At 47.9% G+C, this 22599-nt stretch overlaps 1 protein-coding gene across 2 annotated transcripts in view; it reads right to left on the reverse strand.

Annotated features, from left to right (window-relative positions):
• Positions 1-9518, reverse strand: part of ASAP1 (ArfGAP with SH3 domain, ankyrin repeat and PH domain 1) — a 288277-nt gene extending 278759 nt beyond the window's left edge. For both annotated transcript variants that reach the window (XM_033126171.1, XM_033126170.1), the window contains exon 1: positions 9341-9518. The gene's annotated coding sequence lies outside the window, so the exon portion shown is untranslated. The remainder of the gene's footprint in view (positions 1-9340) is intronic.
• Positions 9519-22599: the final 13081 nt, after the last annotated feature.

Consider the following 22599-nt stretch of genomic DNA (forward strand, 5'->3'; position numbering starts at 1 on the left):
ATGCCTAAACCAGTCACTCACTGTCAAGAGGGACAGGACCACAGGGATTCACCCCTGGGGTGGGGACTGACCTCCTTGAAAGCCCCTGGAAGGTGCACTTCTGAAGAGCAGCGTCCTGTCCGCAAGGAAGAAGGGGAAAGGGCGTTTGATAAGCAACCACCAGTGTCTGTGACACCTCCTCACCCATTCGCCTCCCAAGTACACCGTTCACAGAGTATAACTCGCAAAGATCCCACCTCCCCGCCCTTCTGCTGGTCTATTTAGGTCTGAGGAAGTAGCTGTCCTAGGACAGGAAACTCGCTAAAGGCTATTATGGGAACACCTATAAACAATACCGCAGTTGGCTCTTCTAGGTCTGGAGCTCTGGGACAGCGGTGGGGTAGGAAAGAGCAGGGATGGCTGCGTTCCAGAGAAACCCCAGATGCCGCCCTATTTTCACTCAGAGTTTTCCTGACACCTCCAAAAAAATAAAGTAAAATAACCAGCACATTCCCACCACAGAGACTTTGATCCAGCTGTTCTCAGTCTTGATGACCCTTCCCCACTCTCCATTTACTGACCTCCTGCCCATCCTGGAAGAGGCACCTCCTTCCACAAAACTCTCTGACCGTCGCGCTGGGGTCACTCTCTTCCTTCCCTGCACACTCATGGCTATTCCTCTCTAACTTTCCTACGGTGTGGACATTGGTCCAAAACTATACACAGTTACACATCTTTCTCCACTAACCAACGAAACTCTAGTGCATGGACCTTGATTTTTCGTCTTCGTATCCTTAGTGCCTGGCATAGAGCGGGATGAGCAGGCAAGTCTGTGCAAGGAAGACCCTTTAAATGGAATTAGGTCTTTCCTGTTTCCTCTCCATGTTGGTCATCAAACGAGAACCCTTATCCCATTTGGAACCCACTCACTTTTGTTCAGTCTCAATTATGTGCCTGGTACTTGGGCCACTTTCTGTGTATATCGCTTATTTAACACCTTTTTAGAAAACGTGCACGTGTTTACAAAATTTACAGAAGAGGGGATGGAAGCTCAGGAGAAAGGCTAAGGGCAGACTCTTCCCAAGGACACACGATGAATCAGGGCATGGAATTCAAATTCAAGTCTTTACAGGAAGTACTGCCTCATGGTCAAGGGTGTGGGTGCTGAACACAGATCGCCTTACTTAAAACCCTGCCACCTAGGAGCTATACGACCTCGGGGAAGTTAGCCTCTCGGCATCTCTGTTTCCTCACGTATAAAATGAGGATAAAAATAATGCCTATTACCCAAGCTTATTATGAGGATTAAATGAGCTCATATAGGAAACTGCTTAGAATAGTGTCTGACATGTATTAATGCACAATAAATACTAACTATCATTATGAATTCCAAGACCAGTGGTTTTCCCATTGCATCATGACAAATGTCCCTACCCTCCACTGCCACCCACCAAATCACCTCAGGAAAGAAAGAGTGGCCTGGCCAAAGGACAGACCCCCGGAGAGATCCAGAGGAGCCGCCTCAGCGGACAGCAGGTCACAGGTCAGGAAGACAATGCCAGGCACAAATCCCATCCCACGATGGTCCTCAGCCCTCATTTGTGGGGTGCCAGAGGGGAACTTCTAGAGGAAAGAAACTCAGCTCCCAAATACCCAACTCTTTTTTTTTTTTTTTAATTTAAGTGTGTTTTTCCAGGACCCATCAGCTCCAAGTCAAATACCGTGTTTCCCCAAAAATAAGACCTAGCTGGACAATCAGCTCTAATGCGTCTTTTGGAGCAAAAATTAATATAAGACCCGGTATTTTACTATACATGGCTTACAAGCAAATGTCGCACAACCAGTCAATTACCAATTCCTGGACTAGACCTCTGGATTTCTGAATCTCAACTCAGTGCTAGTTTTCATCATCTTATTCTGTCTTGTACTTCAGTATTTGTCTTCTTGATGCATATAAATGTCCTTTCTCCTGTCCTTTCTTCCTAAACATTTATTGTCTTCTCTATGCTGGGGGTTACAAAAATGAACGGGCATGTGAAGGCCCGGCTCTTATTAATACTTGCCCCATGTCTACCCTCATCCTCCTCACCCCATCCTCCCCACCCCCCCCCCCCCCCCCCCCGTTCTGCAGGGTGGACACACAGAAGGCGTCCAGTAAATGCCTGCTGATCTGAATCATACCTTTTTATCGCTCCTGTTCTGATACTGGTTCTGGTTTTCTAGTCTCAAAACAGCAATTTTTACATTTTTGTAGATGTTCTTTCTATCCCTAGTCTGGAAAACAAGACTGAATGTATTGGGCTGGCTGGTTTCCACTCGGTGTCTACCCGAATGACAGAAGAGCTCCTCCCTATACAAACCCAGGACCCCAAAGGGACCCCAGCCTCTTCTGAAAGAGGACCTGAACTATTCTTCCCATCAGTCCAGAGAAATGGCAAGAAAGCTTCTACCTGCCTCGGGGTCTAGATGGGGGAGAAAAAAGCTCCTACGCAAACTTTAAAGCCCTAGGTATAGGTGTAGGGGCCAAGCACACACGGCTGGTCTGGGATTAAAAGTCTGACCTAGAAAGTACCACACAAACTTGTCCAGGACCCAGGAAATGCTTGGGGCCTCAGCTGATGCATAAAACCACTCTGCAGAGCCACTTCTGCTCCCCAGGAGAGGTGAGACTCTCTGGGGTCAGAACCAGCACACCCCCAAAACGGGAAAGCGCAGGAAATAGAACTGGCGTCTCTAGAATTAACATAACAGGGCAATCTGAAAGAGAATGTCAGTCTGTTTTTAAAACAAAGACGTGAAGTAAGAATGAGAAACTCTAATGAAAGAATAAGACTCAAGGATTGAAGGCCAGGAGGATTTGAAAGAGAACCAAGGAGAATTTCGAGAGGTGAAATGTAGTCCTTAAAAATAAAAGCCCCACGATGAGAAAATTCAACCAACGTGGCAACCCAACCGAGCAGCAGAAGCCAACGCACTTGGTCTGTGCCTGCCGTTTGTGTGTGCAGGGCACAAGGGTGAGAGAGGAATGACAGAGCGAGCCCCCGCCCCCCGCCCAACCCCTTCAAGATGCTCAGTGTGCAGGTGAGGCAACCATCTGAGCAAACACATTTCCACAAGACAGTCGTAATAATGCTCCCATTTCTGGAACTTGAGGGGAATACTTTTCCTACGTTACCTCAGTTCAGGACAGAAACCGCAAGAACAGAAGGTCAGGCGGGGTCCATAGCAGACCCCAGAATCTTCTGGCTTCCTGTCCACCGACCATTCCACTCAACCCTCTTGGATTTATCAAGGTCACAATGACAAAGGCACTTTTTTTTTTTTTTTGAATTTACAAAAATCTTTTTATTTGGGAATAACTTCAAGAATAAGAATAGTACAAAGAACGCCACCTCCCCAGGCCAAGTTCACCTACTATTTTATTCCATGTGCTTTCTCTTTTTATTCTCACTCACATATATAATTTTTATATCATTTCTTTTCTGAACCATTTGAGGGCAAGTTGCACATATCATGGTCTTTTGCTTGATCACGTGCTGCATTTCTATGCGAAAGGATAATTATTTAGATGCAAAACTAGAATGAAACGAGCACCCGGTATTGCTACACACAGGCAGGGTTTTAGACAGGCAGAAGCCTTGGTGGGAAACTCATGATTACCCGGGAGGGAAATGCAAGCTATTCCCCAGAAGCAGGAGCAGGCCGGCAGGCATTGCCTTGACTCTCTCCTTCCTGTTCTGCCCACGGGTGGCCTGCACCTCTGCACCAGCTTGATTCTCCAGAACTCCCCACCACATCCAGGGGAAGCACTGAAGGGCGCTCTTCTTTATCCTGAGTTTAACCTGACTCCAACTGAGATCCCTCCATTGGAAAGATGTTGCTTGCTAACTTCTCTGTTTTTCTAACTGTGCACTTTTGCATTTCCTGCCTTAGAGCGGGAAAGGAAAAGGAAATGCCAAAAATATTACAGGATGAGCTAGTTCGTGGTACTTCCAAGGGATGGACACTGAACAGGGTGGCAGCGGGACCTCAGGAAGCAAGGGACCTCTGTCTCTTTGCAACCCAGCACGCTGGTGGCCAACAGAGCTCACGTGACTCTCTGTCGTGCTTAAGGTCTTGGGGTGCTGTCTGTTTCTGGGGAGTAGCTGAGACAGAAGCCCATTTTCTCTAAATAATGGAGAGGATGTTCAAAATCTGGTCTTAATTACGCCCTCTTGGAACATGGCTACACACATCATGGTGTGTTTCCCTGACTCCCAGAAGATGGGGCCACCTGCTACACACCCCTCGGCCAGGCCCTTGAGTTATTGTTTTCCCTCTAATGGTTCAGAGGAATTTGTGGTCCTGATCGAACCACAGGCTCTTTCCTGACTTCTCTTGTGGCCTGCTTTGGGAACAGGGCTGGCTGAGGCTGGGGACACTAGCTGTGGCTCTGGAACCAAAGTCTGAGCTGTACAAACAGCGTATGTGTTGGGATTCATGATGTGTGGGAAATCAACCACAGAAGGCTTTTAAAGCAAATACAAGCCCTCGTGCTCTCACCGTTTCCTGGGGGTACACACCGGGGAGTGGGCTGGGAGAGGGTTGTCACGGGTGAATTTCATTTATTCGTGAGACAGGGAAAGGCAAGTTAGTGTCCCTGGGCTGAAAGTACACAATTTGGCCTGCGGCCCAAAGAATGCACAGGGAAATGAATCCTCAGCTCCAATACCTCATGTACGGCCGGGCGTGGAGAAGAGCACGGATGGAGGAATGACTGAATCTCCAGGAAGGAACACATTTGGGGAGGATAGTTAGGACACAAGTGGAGACTGAGCCCAAGGCAGGCATCACTACGTTTGGGAAGATTTCCCTGGCCTCCTCTCCCCAACTGGGTGAGGGGTCTTTCCCCAGAGCTCCTGTAACACCTTCCCTTCCCAGCCCCCAAAGATGTCCATGTTCTAACCCCTGGGACCTGGGAATGTGTTAGGCGACATGGCAATGGGAAATTAAGGCTAAAGATGGAAGCAAGGTTCCTAATCAGCTGACCTGAAAGTGACCACGGAGAGTCTTCTCAATTATTCGGATGGCCCAATGTAATCAAAAGGGTCTTTAAAAGTGGAACAGGGAGCCAGGAGGGAGAATTAGAGAGATGGCAGCATAAGAAAGACTAAGGTTAAGACCAATACCGCGGCTTGAAACATGGAGGAAGGAGACCATGAGCCAAGGAATGCAAGAGGTCTCTAGAAGCTACAGAAGGCAAGGAAACAGATCCTTTCTTACAGCCTCCAGAAGGAACAGAGTCTTGTCGACACCTTGATTTTAGCCCAGTGAGACTCATTTCAGACTGTTACCCTTCAGCACTACAAGAGAATAAATGTGTTGCTGAAGCCACTAATTTTGTGGTAATTTGTTACAGCCGCAAGAAGAAACTAATACACCATTTATCACTATATTTCTAACATAAAGGGATTTTTATTTACACGCCTGTCTAATACTCCCATCAATAATGATAATAATAATCGCAGTACACATTTGTTGAGCATTTACCATGTGGCAGGGTGCACACCAAGTTCTTCATAGATGCCAGGTGCTATAAAAAGGTTGACATCAATTGAACACTAGCATGAAGGTAAACACAGGGATCTGAGAGTCGGGTGGGGAGCTAGAGGCATCTTCAAGGAAACAGAAACACAGGTATATTTTAAGAGATGAGTAGAAGTTAGCCTGCAAGTGTCCCAGGCAGGGGGAAGAACATAAGCAGACCCTCAGAGAAATGAGATGGCAGGACGTGTGCTGGAAAGCATTTTGGGTGGCTCCGCTTCCTGCAGATAATTTCTGAATTAGTGTCTCCCATCCCATAACTCTCCTCTGAGGCCCAGCTCTGACTGCAATCTCCACCTGGATGCCACGTAGACATTCAAACTTAGTCATGGTCAATATGGAACCTGACTGTCTCCAGGGACATGTTCTTCCTTTAGTCTTCTTCCCTGTCTTTCCAAATAATACCCAGCTAGCTGTTCAAGCTGGGACCCCAGGTGTCACCCTTGAGTTGTTCCTCCAACTTGTTCCCACTTAATCCATCACCAAATCTCATCAATTCTATCTCCAAGATCTAACCAGGTCACACTCCTCTCTACCTCCACTGCTACAGCCTGGTCTAAGCTACCATCGCCCTCTGCTGTATTAGTGCCAGACAGTCTTCCAACTGGTCCTCCCTGACTTTCCATTCTTTGCCCCCTATGATCAGTAAAAGCAGTAAAAGTAATCTCTTAAAAATGTCAATCTAGGGGCGGCCGGATGGCTCAGTTGGTTAGAGCGCGAGCTCTCAACAACAAAGTTGCCGATTCAATTCCTACATGGGACGGTGGGCTGCGCCCCCTGCAACTAAGATTGAAAAAATGCAACGGACTTGGAGCTGAGCTGCGCCCTCCACAAGTAGATTGAAGGACAAGGACTTGGAGCTGAGGGGCCCTGGAGAAACACATTGTTCCCCAATATTCTCCAATTAAAAAAATTTTTTTTAAAAAGTCAATCTAATCCCACTCCTGCGCCTACAGTCACCAATGCTTCTCTTTGTACTGGTGGGGGGACCCTCCCGAACATGACCTGGAACCCCACTGTGTGACCTGGCCCCTGCCTCCCTCTGAAACCTCACCTTGTGCCTTCTGCCCATCGCTCCCTTACACTCGAACCCCCCGATTTCCCTTACTCCCAGGAACACATCAAGCTCTTTTGTGCAGAGGATTTTGCACATTCTGATTCCCCTGCCTGAGGCCCTCCCCTGCAACCTCTCCGCCCAGCTGGTTCCTTCTGAACTCTTCAGTCTCAGAGAGGCCTTTCCCTAGCAAAGCTAGGACTACCCCCAGCGCCACCCCACTTCACTTGGTCATGATTTTGATCCCTTGTGTGTTTTCCTTGATAGTAAGAATCACAACCTTCATTGGTCAGAAGTTACCTGCTTCTTTGTTTTTGCCTAGTTCCTGGGTCCATGAGGGTGGGGCCTGGACTATCTCATTCCTTGGTGCTTCCCACAGTGCTTAGCATGGAGCAGGTGCTCAACCCAGGTTTGCTGAAGTGACTAATTAAAAGAGAAAAGTGTGAGGCTGACACTAAAAGATGAGGCTGGAAATAGAAAGCCTTGGACACAGAGTCCTATTCATCTTTGCAGGATTGGCACCTCCACAGAGAAGCCACTTAGCAAACGTGTACTGGATGAATGAAAGCATGACTCAGATGAATCTGAAAAGTGCCCTCCTTTTCTGGGCGAGGCTGCCAAAGGAGTTCCTCTCTTCCTTGGGACTTCTCAGGAGGGAACATGTCTGGGGTATACAACAAGTGCTCAGTAAATGTTAGCTGTCGTTGTCATTACTTTTTACATGGGGATCATTCATGCATCCCATAGAAAAGGCTTGTTCTGGGTCCCATGCCAGACATAGTGGCTGGGAGAGAAGTGAGAGAATGAAACACGGGAGGGAAAAACAAGAATGAGTGTCAAGATCCGTCAAACATCACTGAGAACTTGGAGGAAAAATGCAAGAACAGCACTGTTCCAAGTAATATGGTTCCCTTCTTTCTTCTAGACTTGAGCCACCTGGATGCAGTGTGGAAATGCCAGCTGGGAGGTGGTCCTCCTGAGGAGCTGAGGGAGGGCCCCATTTGAATGCACACATTAGTTTGAGGCCTGCAAAGCTCCGACTGATTTTGAGAATCTGGCTCACTGTAGCTGGTAAGCACTGGGGAGGTGGAGAGAATTTCAATTTCCTTCACCAAATGGCAAGCTTGCGAAAAAGTCCTTTCCAACATGATCACATACTAAAAATGAAAAACCAGCCATTCGAAGCTCTCATAAGAAGGAAAATAGATGGGCTGCTTAGCTCACAAGATACAGGAGGGCTGAAAATCAAGTCTGGAGAACATCACACGGCACATTATGTGCTAAGATGCTGCCCTTTTTTTGGACTCGGAAGTTTCTATTTTTCACAAAAGAATGGGAGGGAGAAAAGTAATTCTCTATGTAATAAGCCACCCATTTTATATTCCAAATCCTTTCAGTGGCTGAACAGCAGCAAGGGTTAGGAAATTTATTTTAACTTTCTATCTCTAAATATGCAATTGGAGGTAACTGCATATCTCAAAAATAGCAGCAATAACAGATAGACAGAACCAGAGAAGGCACTAAAATAGGGATGCTTAAAATGCAAAGAAGACATATTTCCCTATGTTTCATGGCTGACAGACCATAAGCTGACATAGTGAGGGGAGCACTGAATCCGGGGTCTGAAGGCTGGCCAAGTGACCTTGGGTAAGTCCTGCCCCTCTCCCAGCCTCATTTGTACAAGAAGGGACTGAAACAGGTGTTCCCAAAGATCCTTTTTCTTTCTAAACTGTTACTATTTGAGGCTCCAAAAGAGCTGCATCTTCTTGCTTTTACATTGGCCCTCCAATTGCAAAATGGAAAGCCTTGGGGTAAAGGTTGCAATAGAGATAAAACTGGCCCCACTACTGAATTATGTTTTATAGTCCCAACGTGCCTCAGCACTGCAGCCTTGCTGTCATTCCAGAATCAATTATGCCAAGACACCATAACGGAGTCTATGGGAAAAGTGAGAGAAAGTTCTTGTTCTTTCTGATTAGTGCAGGTAAAGCTGGGGTCACGTTAACGAAAGTCTGGACTAGCTCTTCCATCCCCTGCCTAGTGGAAAAATAAATTATTAAAGGAAACCCCTCAGGACTGCCCAGAACTCTCGGGATGTATGAAACCGCACGCAGAATACCAGACGCCGGCGAGTTTCTTTTTTTCTTTTTAACTTCATGTCGCTCTCAGAAAATGCAGCAGGTCTCAAAACGGTACAAGCGTTAACCCATAAGCCACTTCCCAGTCTTCCCGGAGCAAACACCAAGCCGGAGTGGGAATCTTTTTTTTGTTCCCCTCTTTCCTTTCATTTGCTTTTAAGCAAGTGGCCTGGGGCCTGCAGGGGCAGCGCCCCGTCCAGGCCGGGGCCGGCGGCCTTCCAGGAACGGCGGGGAACTTTCCTCTCGCCGCGCCAGGGAGACAATGCCAGCGCCCGCGCTCCGCGCAAGGAGGGCGCCCCATCGTTTGGGGCCAGGCCACTCGGAGCGCTGTCCCAGGCCCCTCTCCGGAGGGCATGCGGAGTCCCCACCCCGCCCCACCTGGGCGCCTCCTCGTGGGATCAGACTCCCGGGGCCCTGCTGAGCCGGGGGCCCGCGCCCTCCCCGCGGACAGGGACACTCCACTGCGAACGGAGCCGGGAGGCCCGCCCAGCTCACGGCTCCGGCGCCTCTGCGCGAGGGGCCCGGGCCGGGGACGCCGACGACCCAGAGAGATCCCGCCGAGCCTGTCCCGAGCTCCGCGACTCACCGGGATCGGGCGGGCCGCTGGGCATTATTCCATCGCGGAGTTCGGCGCCAGCTCCCCGGCGACGGCGCAGACGCCGCGCCGGGCTCCTTCAGCCCGGCGATCGCGGCTCTCGGAACGGAACGCGGGGCGAGGCCGGGAGCTGCGGGCGGGGCGGGGGGCGCGGGCCGGCGTGCCCGAGCGCTGAGTGCCCGCCCGCGGCGGCGGCGGCGGCGGCGGAGGCCAGGCGAGGCGCGGGAGGCGAGCGCGGCGCAGGAAGGGGCGGGCGACCATGTGCCGAGGGGAGGAGGGCCGCAGCGACGCGCGCGGCTCGGACGATCCCGCTCCGCGGCGGAGGGCGCGGGTTTCAGGAAATCCAAACACTTCGACAGGAAATCGGAATCCTGACTAAGCATTCCGTCCGGCCGCTGCTCCGCGCCGGGGGGCTCCCGCCTCGCTTAACCCTTGGCCGGCCGGCACGCAGGCGGGGGGACAGGCGGGGTCTCCGACACCCGGCGGGGGCTCGGGCGGGGGCTCCGCGGGGGCCCCGCGGACTCCGTGAGCAAGCTGGGCCGGGGTCCGGGCGCCCTTCCCCTTCCGACCTACTCCCCCTCCGGCCTGCCTGCTCCTTGCCCAGAGGTGTAAGCGGCGGGATTTGTCCGGGATAAATCCTTGACCTTGGGAGGTGCCTTTCTAAGGCCCCCAACTTTAGGAAAGGGCCTTTGCCTCTCTCCCATCCAGTAGAGGATGAACTTGCATGCTTCCAAGCCGTTTCCCGCATTTTCAATAAAAGAAATGAGTTTACCTGGCTGCCCCCTTTCACTGCTAACGCTCTGCTCATTTCCTCAAAATTTGCCCAGTGCCAGGGGCCAGGAATTTTCTGGTCAGAGTAGTATAGGATAGGACAGTGATTCAAGTTGGAATCTGGCTTTGGCCTTTTTCTAGCTATTACCTTGGGTAAGTCACTTAACTTCTCCGAAGTCTATACTTCCTCATGTGACATGGGTAGTAATAACCACCCTCGTGGTTTCATTTGGAAACCCAAAGTTTAGGCAGGGACTGACATATTGTACATGCTCAAGTAAATGATAGCCGTGATTGTCCTTATTCCTGTAAGTGACATCAGAGAAAGGAGGGTTTTAACACGTGGAGTGTGTACCCTGCACATCTATGCCTACTTAGAAAGCCTTAGAACTTCATTTCCCTCCTAATCACCAAGTGATTATTTTTCTTTGCAGCATTTCAGAAACTGCTCTCTGCAGAGGAAACGGTTTAGTGGCTATGGCAGACCCTGTCCTGGAGAAATCTGAACTCAGCAAACCTCACAGAACTGAGAATTTTGCTCTTAACCTAAGAGTCAGGACACTATGGGGGTTTGTAAAAAAGTCTGGAGAGACTTTACAGAGTTTGAGAAAACCAAAGTAAACCTCTGTCCAGTCAGGCCTGGACTAGGCGGCCAATGGGAGTGATTCATTGTGGTTTCCCACAGAAATGCCACATTTGGGGTTTTTTTTACCTGGAGGATGCAGCATGGTGGTTTTGCTGTAAGTATTCAAATTCCTTTGAAACCCAATCAGACTTTGAAGCGGGAACAACATGCCCATGAGTGAAAACCAAAGCTTGAAATGAACCTGCTGAGAACCCAAAGGTAGGTATCAGCTCCCTCTATTCAAGAACCAGACATCAGTTTTAGACCCAGTCTTGTCTCTTTTTCTGCAACTCTTTCTCAGGGGCCAGAAGTGGCGGGACAAGCTCAGGACTTGGCAACAGGAGTCCAGGGTCCTGCCCAGGCCCTTTGCAGCAGCTTTTCCCCCAGCCTAGAAGAATCTCTGCTTGGCTGTTACTGGCATTCAGCTCACAGCTCAAAAGCCAGCTGATCAAATGGTTCCCCAGCCATTTGATCTATTTGCCTTTGGCAGCTATACTTCCTTCCCCAGCTCTCCCGCACGTCACATGCCCTGTTTCATAGCTTCATAGCCCTTGTCACTATTAATGTGTTCCTGTTGATCTGGTTGCCTATTTATCATGTCTCCCTATTTATCATGTCTCCCCCTGCATGGGAAAACTCCATCAGAGTGTCTCCATCACTCCTGGATCCCAGTGCCAAAGACAGTGCTGGCTCATAGGAAACTCTCAGTAAAGCCATGTCAAGTGAATGACAGAGGTGAACGAGATGCAGGTTGCAGGTTCACTCAGCCCCTTAGCTCCCTGTATCTTCTGCTTTGGCAGAGAGGCTCTCAAATGGGAAAGCCCAGTGTAATGGAAGGAGCACCAAACGGCTCTATTAGTGGTTCTGGAAAGTGGAAACTACAAGTAATTAAGACTGTCAGACGACTTAACTACAGTCTCATTGGTACAGCCCCAGTTAATTGCTCCCTCCTTTGTGCTCCCCCAGCACTTCTGCTCATTTAAAGAACCTATGTATCGCATTATATGCTTCATGGGTGAGTGTTCTCCTAAGATGGTGAACTCTTTGAGCGGCAGGGGAAGGAAAGGAGCCTACATTTATTGACCACTTACTCTCAGCGGGGCCCTGGGCAAGGTGGATTTGAATTCATGAAAAGGCCGTGGTTAAGTGCCTATATGTGCTCAGAAACCTTCTGGGCACTAATTGGCAAAGCTAAACTGGCTTTGCTCTCTAAGGGAAGACAGACAAGAAGAGAGACAGCAGAGAGGGGCTGCTAATTCGGACTGAGGTCTGTCCGGGGCGTCATGGGGCTGCTCGGAGCATGGGGAGCTTTCCGAAATCAGCACTGTGGGGCGTGTCTTGGTCCGTTCGTGCTGCTGTAACAGAATACCCTAGACTGAGGGACTTCTAAACAACACACACTTATTTCTCTCAGGTCTGGAAGCACGGAAGTCCGAGATAGGTGTGGCCAGATTTGGTGTCTGGTGAGGACGCTAGTTCACAGATGGCCATCTTCTCACTGTGTCCTCACATGGTAGAAGGGGTGAGGGCAAGGGTGCTCCCCAGGGTCCCATAAAGGCACTAACCCCATTCACGAGGGCTCCACCCTCATGACCTCATCCCCTTTCAAAGGCCCCACCTCCTAATACCATCACTTTGGGGAGTAGGATCTTAACACATAATAGGGGGCGGGGGCACAAACATAGCAGGAGCTTAGAAACCACAGCCAAGAAATGGATGCCCTTGAACTAAGTTTCGAGGAAGAAGTGGGGCTTAGCTAGCTAGATGAGGGGGCAGAGGCCTGCCAGTCGGAGCAAAAAGCGCCATGTGCTGGTGAAGCTCAGCTCTGTGTCCCCTGCACCCTCCTCTGAGCTCACCTGCAGCTGCGATTTGTGTTATCTGATCAAGGAACTGTCTACCTGAAGTGCACACCTCTCATCCTCTCTGCCTGGGAACTTTCTCCAGGGCTATGGGACCGTGCCCACACTGCAAGTGCCCAGCAGCTCTGGGGCAGCCCCCAAACACTCAGTGGATAAATGTCCCCACCTCCCATCCCTATGGGGGAACAGTTCTAAAGTGTTTCCGACAGTTTCTCTGAGATCCCCAGTGGCACTGAGTCCAGCCGCCCCTAGCAGCAATGCTTTCCTTAACCCCCTCTGCTTTTCCTCTCTTCCCTGCTTCACTTTCCCACTCCCTTATTTGTTCTTCCTGGGATCAATCACCTCCCAAATAACCTAACTGCACCCACTTCCTTTCCTCAAGATTTCCTTCTGGAGAAATCCAATCCAGGATATCATTCACTCATTTATCCACAGATATTGACCAAGCACCCCTAAGTGCCTGAGCTAAGACCGAGCATGACAACATAATATGTTTGGGTAACGCTACGAGGTTCAGCATGATGTGAGAAAATGGTGTATGATTAGATGTGGAAAGCGATGAGACTAAAAAGCTTTGTACCATTTTACAGTTGAGGAAACTGAGGCATGGGAGTGTTGAGTCACTGGCCCAAGGCCAAACATTGCATAGAGGAGCTTTATGCATTGGAGTCCAGGCCCTTAATCACCACCCTGCTGCCTTTCTTGGGAGTCAAAGCTATGGGTGCAGGCTGCCAGTGAACCCCCATAGGGAATGTGGAGAGTGAGAAGGTACCAGGATCAGGACTGGACCCTGAGGGATAGCATAGGTAGCAGAGGAAGAGGTGCCTACAAAGAAGGCTGGAGGGAGTGGTCAGCGAAGGGGAGTGGAGGGAAAACCTGGATCAAGGGACGAAACTGCTTCTACAGGGAAGGGATGGCCAACACACTCTAATGCCCCCAGAAAATTCAATCAAATAAGGATTGGAAAGCAGGTGTCATTTTATCTGACAGGAAGCTGATAACTTTTGCCGGAGCTGTTTCAATGGAGTGGAGGGATTGGAAGCCAGATTGCAGTGGGCTGACGAGTGGGAGACAGCAAGTGTAGACAACTCTCTTCAGACACGTGGCCATCTAGCTAGTGGGAGGTAAGGGTGGGGGGTTCTTTAAAGAGGGTGGGCGAGTGAGCATCTGCGGTTGATGTCAGGTCCCAGGAGAGTGAGAGAGGATGAAGACGAAGGGCCAGGTCACTGATGGAATGGGTCCTGAGAGTGAGAGGTGACGGGATCTGGAATGGTGTGGGAAGGGACAAGCCCTAGCCTGGAGGAAGGCTTGTTCACGGGAGGAGAGGACCAGACGGAGAGGTACACAGCTCTCTAGTTCCAGCATGAACTTGTCCTTGAGGTACAGGCTAGGAGTTAGGTGGGCTCCTAACATCCCCCTAGTTTATTTCCTCAGGACATTCATCCTCAGGGTGAAATGCATTCGTGGCAATGCCAGTGAATAAAAAGTGACTTCACCCTCATCACTGGACAAGAAACAGCATAAGAAGCTATTTTGGCCCCAAGCAGTTTAGGGAAGTAGGAAGGAAGAGGGTGAGCAGGAGAGACTTGGGGACCAGAGCAGACACAGCTTGGTGACTGATGCTTGGAGGGAGAGTGGGGGCCGGTGGTGAGAACATGCCAGGTGGGGACAATGGTGTTCACCTGTGAGGAGGACGAGGAGGAGGGTGGTATTTTTAACCGTGAAAAAGAGCAAGGGAGAGCAGCGTTTTGAGGAGGAAGAGAATGAGTTCCTGTTTTTGCTTTGTGCTGTGAAGGCAGTGTGGGTGGCGGGTAAGAGTCTGTGGCTTTCCTGGGCTGGGGAGGAGGGAGTGGTAGGCTTGAGGTGGTGGGAAGGGGGAGACAGAGGGACCTGCACAGTTGGTGAGTGGGGGAGTGGACACCTAAAAAGCCAAACACCTTTGCTACCTTCCCACAGTCTTGCTTTAGAGCCGTTTCTCGAATGCAGGGTTGCTCATCCTTGGTCCTCTCACATACTGGACCAGATAATTCTTTGTTGGGGGGACCTCCAGTGCTTTGTAGGATGTTTAATAGCATCCTGGCCTCTGTCACTGTATACCAGTAGCAATCCCCCAGCTGTGACAACCAAAATGTCCCTACACATTGCAAAATGTCCCTTGGGAGGCAAAATCACCCCCAGGTGAGAACCGCAGCCCTACTACCTTTTCCTCACATCACTTTAATATTGTTGCTTAAAAGGTACGACTCTTTTTTCAGGAGACGCACCTATTTCCAGTTGCAGATTCAGATGGCCTGGGTTCACATCCTGGTCACTCTGCTGGTTTTATAGTTGTTTTGTTTTGTTTTTTTCTCTGTGAAATGAGGCTTTGGGGAGGATAGAAAGAATTAATCCATGTGAAGTACTTGACTCGGTATGGAGCACCTAGTCAGCACCCAATCGTCACTTACTATAGTTAGTAACATTCATGGGGTTCTGTTGGCCCAGGTGAAATCCCAAAGCATTGGAATGTGGGGCCTGGAGACATGGATGTCACAAATGCGTCGCAGACAACAGGCTGTGGACATCTACGACCTGACCAGTGGAGAGGGTAGCTAGAAAGAAGGGAGGTTTAAATGCAGGAGGGGGAGTTCGGCAGCAAGGTAGGATGGAAGGAGAAAGGGCCTTTCATAAAGAGAGAGCCACATGAGCAAATGCACAGCCTACACACCCTCGTGCTCCATCAGTGTCAGGGGAACAAGGATGTGACGGCTGGAAGGCAAGACACAGGGGGCCCACGACAGGGAATGTTCAGCAGTGCCAGGTCGAGCCACATTGGAGCCCACGGCGAAAGGGAAATCAAGTCATACCGACCCTGTCCTAATTTAAAACCAGATATGTTTTCATCTTGGAATTTTGACATTAATTTTTCTTTTTTAAAAATATTGCACTTAAATCTTTTTTTTCTTTTTCTTTTTTCTTTTTTTTTCTCCTTGGTTACTGAATTTGTTGGCACCTGCTTGGATGGACTGAACACAATGTCCAACTCTTCCAGCCTCCATGACCTTGTTGCTTACAATCCACATTCCAGCCTGCGTCACTTCCCTGTCCCTTAGCCAGGAGAAGGCAAGGATCCTAATTTCAGTCCCACAGGACAAGAGCCAATGGGGAAGAGGTAATTCCACAGGAAACGAATGCTTTTAGGAAGAGGAATGGATACTAGGCACCAAAACCAAACAAATGTTTACTACGAGAGGTTCCTCATCAAGCCACCTGGAGACACTTGGTACAGAGAAGAAGATGAGGAGGGAGAGCGGGAGAGGAGGGAAGGGAAGAAAGGGAGGTGCGGTCTGCACACAGCAACGCTCACTGCAGTTGGTAACCTGGGTTTGAATTCTGGCTTACTTACTAACAGTGTGACTTTTGCCTAGTAACTTAAAAGTGTTAAGCCTCAATTTTCTGGCTATAAAATAGGGATAATAAAAGTACACATATGATAAAGCTGTAAGGATTAAATGAATTAAGCCACAGAAAAGTGCTTGAACATAATAAATATTCACTTTTTTCTTTTAATTGTAGTATCAGCATTTTTTATTATTAGTTTTCAAGCTACAGAATAATGAAGGTGGGAGAGATGGCCTAGTGACACGAAGCTTAGAGGATTTGGGTTTGTTTGTGTTTGTTTTTCCAGGGAGAGCAAGAGAAGGAGCCAGTGAAGAGAAGCAGACAGAAGTATGTGGTGGTAAGCCGTGATTCCCTGCCTGAGTTGTGAATAGCTGTTCAATGTTCTCAAGTTGAACTTGCCAATTCGCAGAAAAGTGAATGACTGGAGCAGGGGGCACATGCCTGGCCAGCCAGGGCAGGGACAGGATCCAGCTTTCCTAATGCTCAGGGAGGTGTTCCTCCCTGAAAACCTGGCCACCGTACTATATCTATCATTGTCAATCCTGGAGCCACCATACTTGAGCCCAGTCACAAGAATGGGAGACGTGATGAGGTCTTCCCCATCGCAGTGTTAATGAAACCCCTCTTTGCAAAGGCTGAACCTGCCAGGGTCCTGCAAGAAGCACACTCAACGGCATTTCCTCCGCAGATGCTCAACATCAGTGAAAATGCTTTCCGTCCTTACATTATTCATTTTAAAAGCTTCGTTTACAGCTATAATGGAGCTTTGTGATAAAAGGGTCAGACGAGTGAGTCATTGCAACTTTCTCTAAAAGGAGAAAGGCCCTTTTCCCTGTTGTGTGAAATTAATCAGGGCTTTACCCTCTTCTCCACCCGGGAACCTCAGGCAGCCCAGAGCAAGCCTTCCTGGACCTTTTGGGGTAGGGTCGGCCCTCACCTATGTTCCCGTAGCATCCGGGGATGAATGCGGCTGGAGCGTTTACTGCAGTGCAGTGCCTCTCTCCCCTGCAGACCCTGAAAGCAGGGCCTCTCTTATTCACCTCCACAGACCCAGCACCGATCAGGGTGCCACTGCACACTGTGTGCTCAACCCATGCCTCATGGATGAATGTTTGCACACTATGGAACATCACCACTCATAAGCTACGTGAGAAAACCCACGCACTTCCTGCGTAAGCCGAATTGGGCAAGGAGGATTTCAGAGCAGGCTTCTCAAGCTGGTACCTTGTCCAGGGTGGGTGTTAATAAACAGTAACAATGATAATAAGCAATAAAGAGCTAAAATGCATTGAGTGCTTACTCTATGCCTGACACTGTTCTAATGATTCTAATGGCACTTTCCAGTGATTATCTCATTTAATTTCAAAATCGACTTAGGAGGTAAGATTATTAATAACGTACATTTTACAGATGAAGAAACTGAGGCTCAGAAAAGTTACACACAGAGGTTCTGTCTTTGGAGTGATTCACCATTAGCCACATGCCCTCTGGCTGCAAACTGAGCTCCGGGGATCAAAACAGGACAAGGAGTTTGCAGACTCCCAATCTACGGAGCTTATGGTGTATCTGAGCCATAGATTTATTCTGTAAAATGAAAGTTCCTCCAGTTGGTGCCGACCGTTTCAGAGAAAGCTGAAAAATCCTCCCTTGGTAGTCTTGTAAATAGTCCTTAATTGAACTCAGCCTTAGTGTCACTACCACCAAATTCTGCAATTAACCAACAAGCCTGGAGATTACTTGCTAGGTTGCAGTGACACATATTTACATATCCGTGTTTTAAATCTCGGCAAGACTTTCAGCCTATAAATTGCTTATCTAGCTGATGGTAGCTGCTAGAAAACTGCCTGGGGACATTTCAGGGAAATGAGAAAGCAAGAGGATTCCCCCAAAGCCAGTGGTTGCCATCCCAGAATAATAACACTCACAATGAAGAACTAACATTGGTACAATCCTTTAGAAACTACAAAACACATTGTCATACAGCAGCTTAGTTTTTAATTCCCATGGCAGTGGGAGGACAGGACTGGTGTGAGCGTTGTTATTTTTAAAGAACCTCCAATGCCTTCTTTCCTCCAGGGTTATAACATAGTCTTTTATTCAACCAATCTTTGGTAAATACCTACTATGTGCTGGGAACTGTACTAGGTGCTGGAATGTAATGGTGGACAAAACAGACACTGCTCCTGGACTCATGAAGCTTACAGTCTAGTCAGGGAGAAAGATGATAATCAAATAATATACACAGATAAATGTAAAATTACACTACTGCCATGCTACCAGAGAGCTGAAAAGTGCAATGTGAGCCCAAAACAGAGGGATTTACTCTAATCACCATCAGGGAAAACTTTTCTGAGCCAGGATGTATAAGAGTTAATTAGATTAAAAAAGAGGGGGGGAAAGTTTTTTAACCACAGGGAACAGCACGCACAAAATCCCTAGGGCCAAAGAGAATGTATCAGTTAGCTTTTGCTGCATAACAAAGCATCCCAAAACTTAGTGGCTTAAACAACAACCATTTGGCCCTTAATTCTGTAGATCTGGCAATTTGGCTGGAATCAGCTGGGCACATTTCCTCTGACCTCATACCCTTGTGGTCATCTCCTAGGTGAGCCGAAATGGCTTATCTCTGTCTTGTGTGGTTGCTCATCCTGTAGCAGGTTTGTTGACATAGCAGTAGAGTTTTGAGAGGAACAACAGAGGAAGCGGAGAGGCATTTTACAGCCTAGGCTCAACCTCATTTCTGCCACATTCTATTGGTCAAAGCATCCTCCAACACGACCAACAGACTATTGAATCTTAGAAATGGAAGGGATTTTCAGTGGAGTCTAGTCCAGGTAACAAATAGTCTAGTCCAAGTAACAAATAACCAAATGTTATTTGAATGAATAGAAGGAACACACTGTTTGTCAGATGCCTGTCTTCAGCATCTCCAGTCCATGGGATATTGTGCTAATGGTCTGCAACTACTTTCCTGACATTGGCTTCTTTCTGGCTCCTTGCCCTTGCCACCTCCACAGTGAGGTCAGAGGGGTTTATCTGTAATGCAAACCTGACCGGATGACCTTTATTGCTGCCCCAGAGCCTGCCAAGCCTGACGATACATCAAAATCACCAGGAGACGCTGTTTAAAACACAGACTCCTGCCCGTCACCCTAGATTCACCGAATCAGATTTTCTGGCCTTGGGAACTGGGACCAATCTTTTTTAAAAGCTGCCCCAAAGAGTTAGATGCACCTGATCCAGCTTTGGGAAACCACTGGCTACAAGGTACTTCAAACACACGTTTTTCCAAACAGGTTCTCTAGTCATTATCAATCTCATCAGCTCGGACACCTCCTCGTTAAGACACAGACCCACCCTGGTCTCTGCACCACGCTCAGAACCTACGTCTCCCTACACTCTGTACCCACTATGTCCCGCACAGACTTTTTATCATATCATTATTATTCAAACACTGTTATTAAAGTCTGTTTACATAGCTGCCATGTTCACACTACCCTCCCCACCCCTTTCCCCCACTCCTAAGTAACTATGAGGTCCTCGGAATTACAAGTCATCATATCAGCTTCAGTGTCTACCAGAGAGCCCGGCGCAAAACTGAGCCAATTTGGGATCAGCAGGTCCAATCCAAGGGATCCAAGTATCCACTGGTAGACGAATGGATAAACACAACATGGTGTATATATAATATAGGTATATATATATAGGTGTATATATATAGGTATATATATATATATATATACCTATATATATATAATATGGTATGTATATATATATATAATATGGTATGGTATATATATATACACACACACACATATATATATTATATAAATATATATATTATATATATATAATATATATATTATTCAGCCATAAAATGGAAGGAAATCCTGACACATGCCATAACGTGGATGAACCTTGAGGACATTACACTAAGTGAAATCAGCCAGCCACAAAAAGACAAATACTGTATGATTCCACTTACATGAATATCTAGAGAAGTCAAATTGATAAGAGACAGAAAGTCAGATGGTGGTTGCCAGGGGCTCAGGGGAGTGAGGAATGGGGAGTGATTGTTTAATGGGGACAGAGTCTCAGCTGTACAAGGTAAAAAGAGTTCTGGAGATGGATGGCGGTAATGGTTGCACAACAACGTGAATGTACCCCATACCCCTGAAGTGAAGACTTAAAAATGGTACAGTATAAGAAAATTTAAGATGGTAAATTATATGTCATGTGTATTTTACCACCACTGAAAAAAAAATTTAAAAATGGAACCAATGAAAGTATGGACGGTCACCAGGCATTTGTTGAAAACTTCTAGGATCCGAGCGTTTCCTGACACAACGCCTTCGCCAGGGATCAGCTCATGGTCTCCATTATAACTTGGATTCTTTAAGATAATGGCTCCACATATATTTCATAAAGCCACTGATGGGTGACGGCCAGCTGAGGTTAGGCCAACGCTGCTAGCTCCCCATCTATCTCTGCCTGGCTCCTGAGGCTTGGCCCCTCTCCCATTTCCTTCTCCATTCCGGCCTGTGGTCTTGGCACTGTTCTCCCTTGAACACTGGGCGTGGCTCTGCCCCCGTGGCTGTGTCTGCCCCAGACTTCCACATCTAATAGACCCTGCCCCAGACAGACCCACAGGACTCAGCTCCCCGCTTACTCCAGCCTCCTTAGAGGAAAGAATCAGATTAAAAGTTCTTTGTTAAATAGAGCCAAGGCCTCTGTCCTTTTAACTTTCCTTCCTATGGTTAACGTTCTACCTTCTGGAACAATACAGGGCCAAGCCCAGCCCCTTTTGCCATCTAGCAGCTCTTCAGACACTTAGACACAGTTCTGATAATCCTTCCCAAGTGTTCCCCAGATCTTCTTCAATTTCTCAGATAACAGATTTCTAGATCCTTCTCTCCACACAGTTGCCCTTGTCTGACTCCATGGCAGTCTATTAATGTCCTCTGAAAACATGGCTCTTAGAAGTAAATAAATTCTCCAGATGGCATCTGACCAGTTGCAGAGAAGAGCAGGGTTATTATTTCCATAATGTGGGCCCAAATTTGCTGAATCCTGAAATGAATCCAAATATCCGTTATGTTTTTAAACTTAGCTATAAACCAAAGTCAGCCTGTTTAACCACATACTTCCTACGTCAGCCCAAAGTGCAATCAACAAATGGAGTTAAAACTTCAGATTGTCTGAAATACCTGTGTGTGCTACTACACGTTCGTTGAGCGGCCACTGAGCTATTTCAATTGTTTTCGTATCTTTTCGTTCATTTGAAACGTTAATTAATTTGCATCTGGAATTTTTCTAGTCCTCACTGCATTTATAGTGGAGTCTCAGGTTTCACAGGCTGGTTGCCCTCACTGGCCAGATCTCACCTCCTTCCCTTCAGAATCTGACCCAGTTATTTCTGGGATCCCCAAGGGGGGTCTCGTGTAGGCTCTAAACAGGCCTCTCAGGTTTGTCCACTCCAGGCCCTTTGTGGCTGTCCTCTGCCCTCGAAGCCCTCCCTCCCAGTACCTGGCCCTGCCACGGCTCCCAGTACCAGGTATCAAAACACAGAGCCCTGCCCAGACGAATGACTGCGGCTCCCCCAAAGCCGCAAACTGAACATGCAGTTCTGTTCATGCCTTTATCTCACTAAGTCCCTCCTGCTGCAGGCCCCTTCTGTAGGGCTGGCCACAAGGGACGGCTTCAAGCGGTTCCTGTCCCTTCATTCTTCATCAGTCACCCCAAATCCAAACACAGGCTGTCAAGTATGGACAGAAGAAGCCTCTTTAGAATTCTTTGCCATTTTTGATCTCTAAGACACAAACTAAGTCAGACCGGTGTGATTGCCATCCAAGCACAGCTCTGAAACCCTAGAGATCATCTAACATGCTTCCTGTGCCCCCAACCCCTGTTCTGTTCAGATGAGAAAGTTGAGACCCAATAGGGAAAAACCTACTCAAGCAGAGATATGGTGTCAAGCTATTAAAACCAGGAATAAATCCAGTCTCCTGAGATACCCCCCCCCCAAAAAAAAAATTCCTAATAAAGTTAGGCAGCTTCATGAAATGTGTCTGGACACTTCAAAATATTTTTTTTTGACAAGTCATTAAGAAATTATGTTTTGTATTAAATCCCAATAGTTCACCCAACCCACTGCTCTCCATTCACCCCAATCTTTTACTGTTCCTTTCCATTATATATGAACCAGATTTCAGTTAGGAAAATAAATCCAACAGATACTGGTAGAAAACATGAAGTCTTTTTTTTTTTTTTTTAAGCTGTAAGTTGAACAAGGTTTTCCTTGAGGGCAACTGCTAAAAAAAGATTAGCAGGTGAATCTTATATTTTTTTCAGATTGAGAGACATGGTTCCTTTCCTACTGGATTTGCTATTTTCTCTGAATGTGGTCTCTGAGTCAGTCTTCTTGAACTCTGGCAAAATCAACTCCCATTTGTGCCTCGCTTTACTCATGTGTAGAATGGGCTTCCATGGTACCTCTAATTGGAAAGTGGTACCCAGTAAGCCAGGTGACAGCACCATTCCATCCATCCATTCCTCCACTGGTTCATATATTCATCAAGGATTTATTGAACATCACCTCGGTTCACTCATTCAAC

Source organism: Rhinolophus ferrumequinum, chromosome 14 (genome assembly GCF_004115265.2).
Source record: "Rhinolophus ferrumequinum isolate MPI-CBG mRhiFer1 chromosome 14, mRhiFer1_v1.p, whole genome shotgun sequence".
Classification (NCBI taxonomy): domain Eukaryota; kingdom Metazoa; phylum Chordata; class Mammalia; order Chiroptera; family Rhinolophidae; genus Rhinolophus; species Rhinolophus ferrumequinum.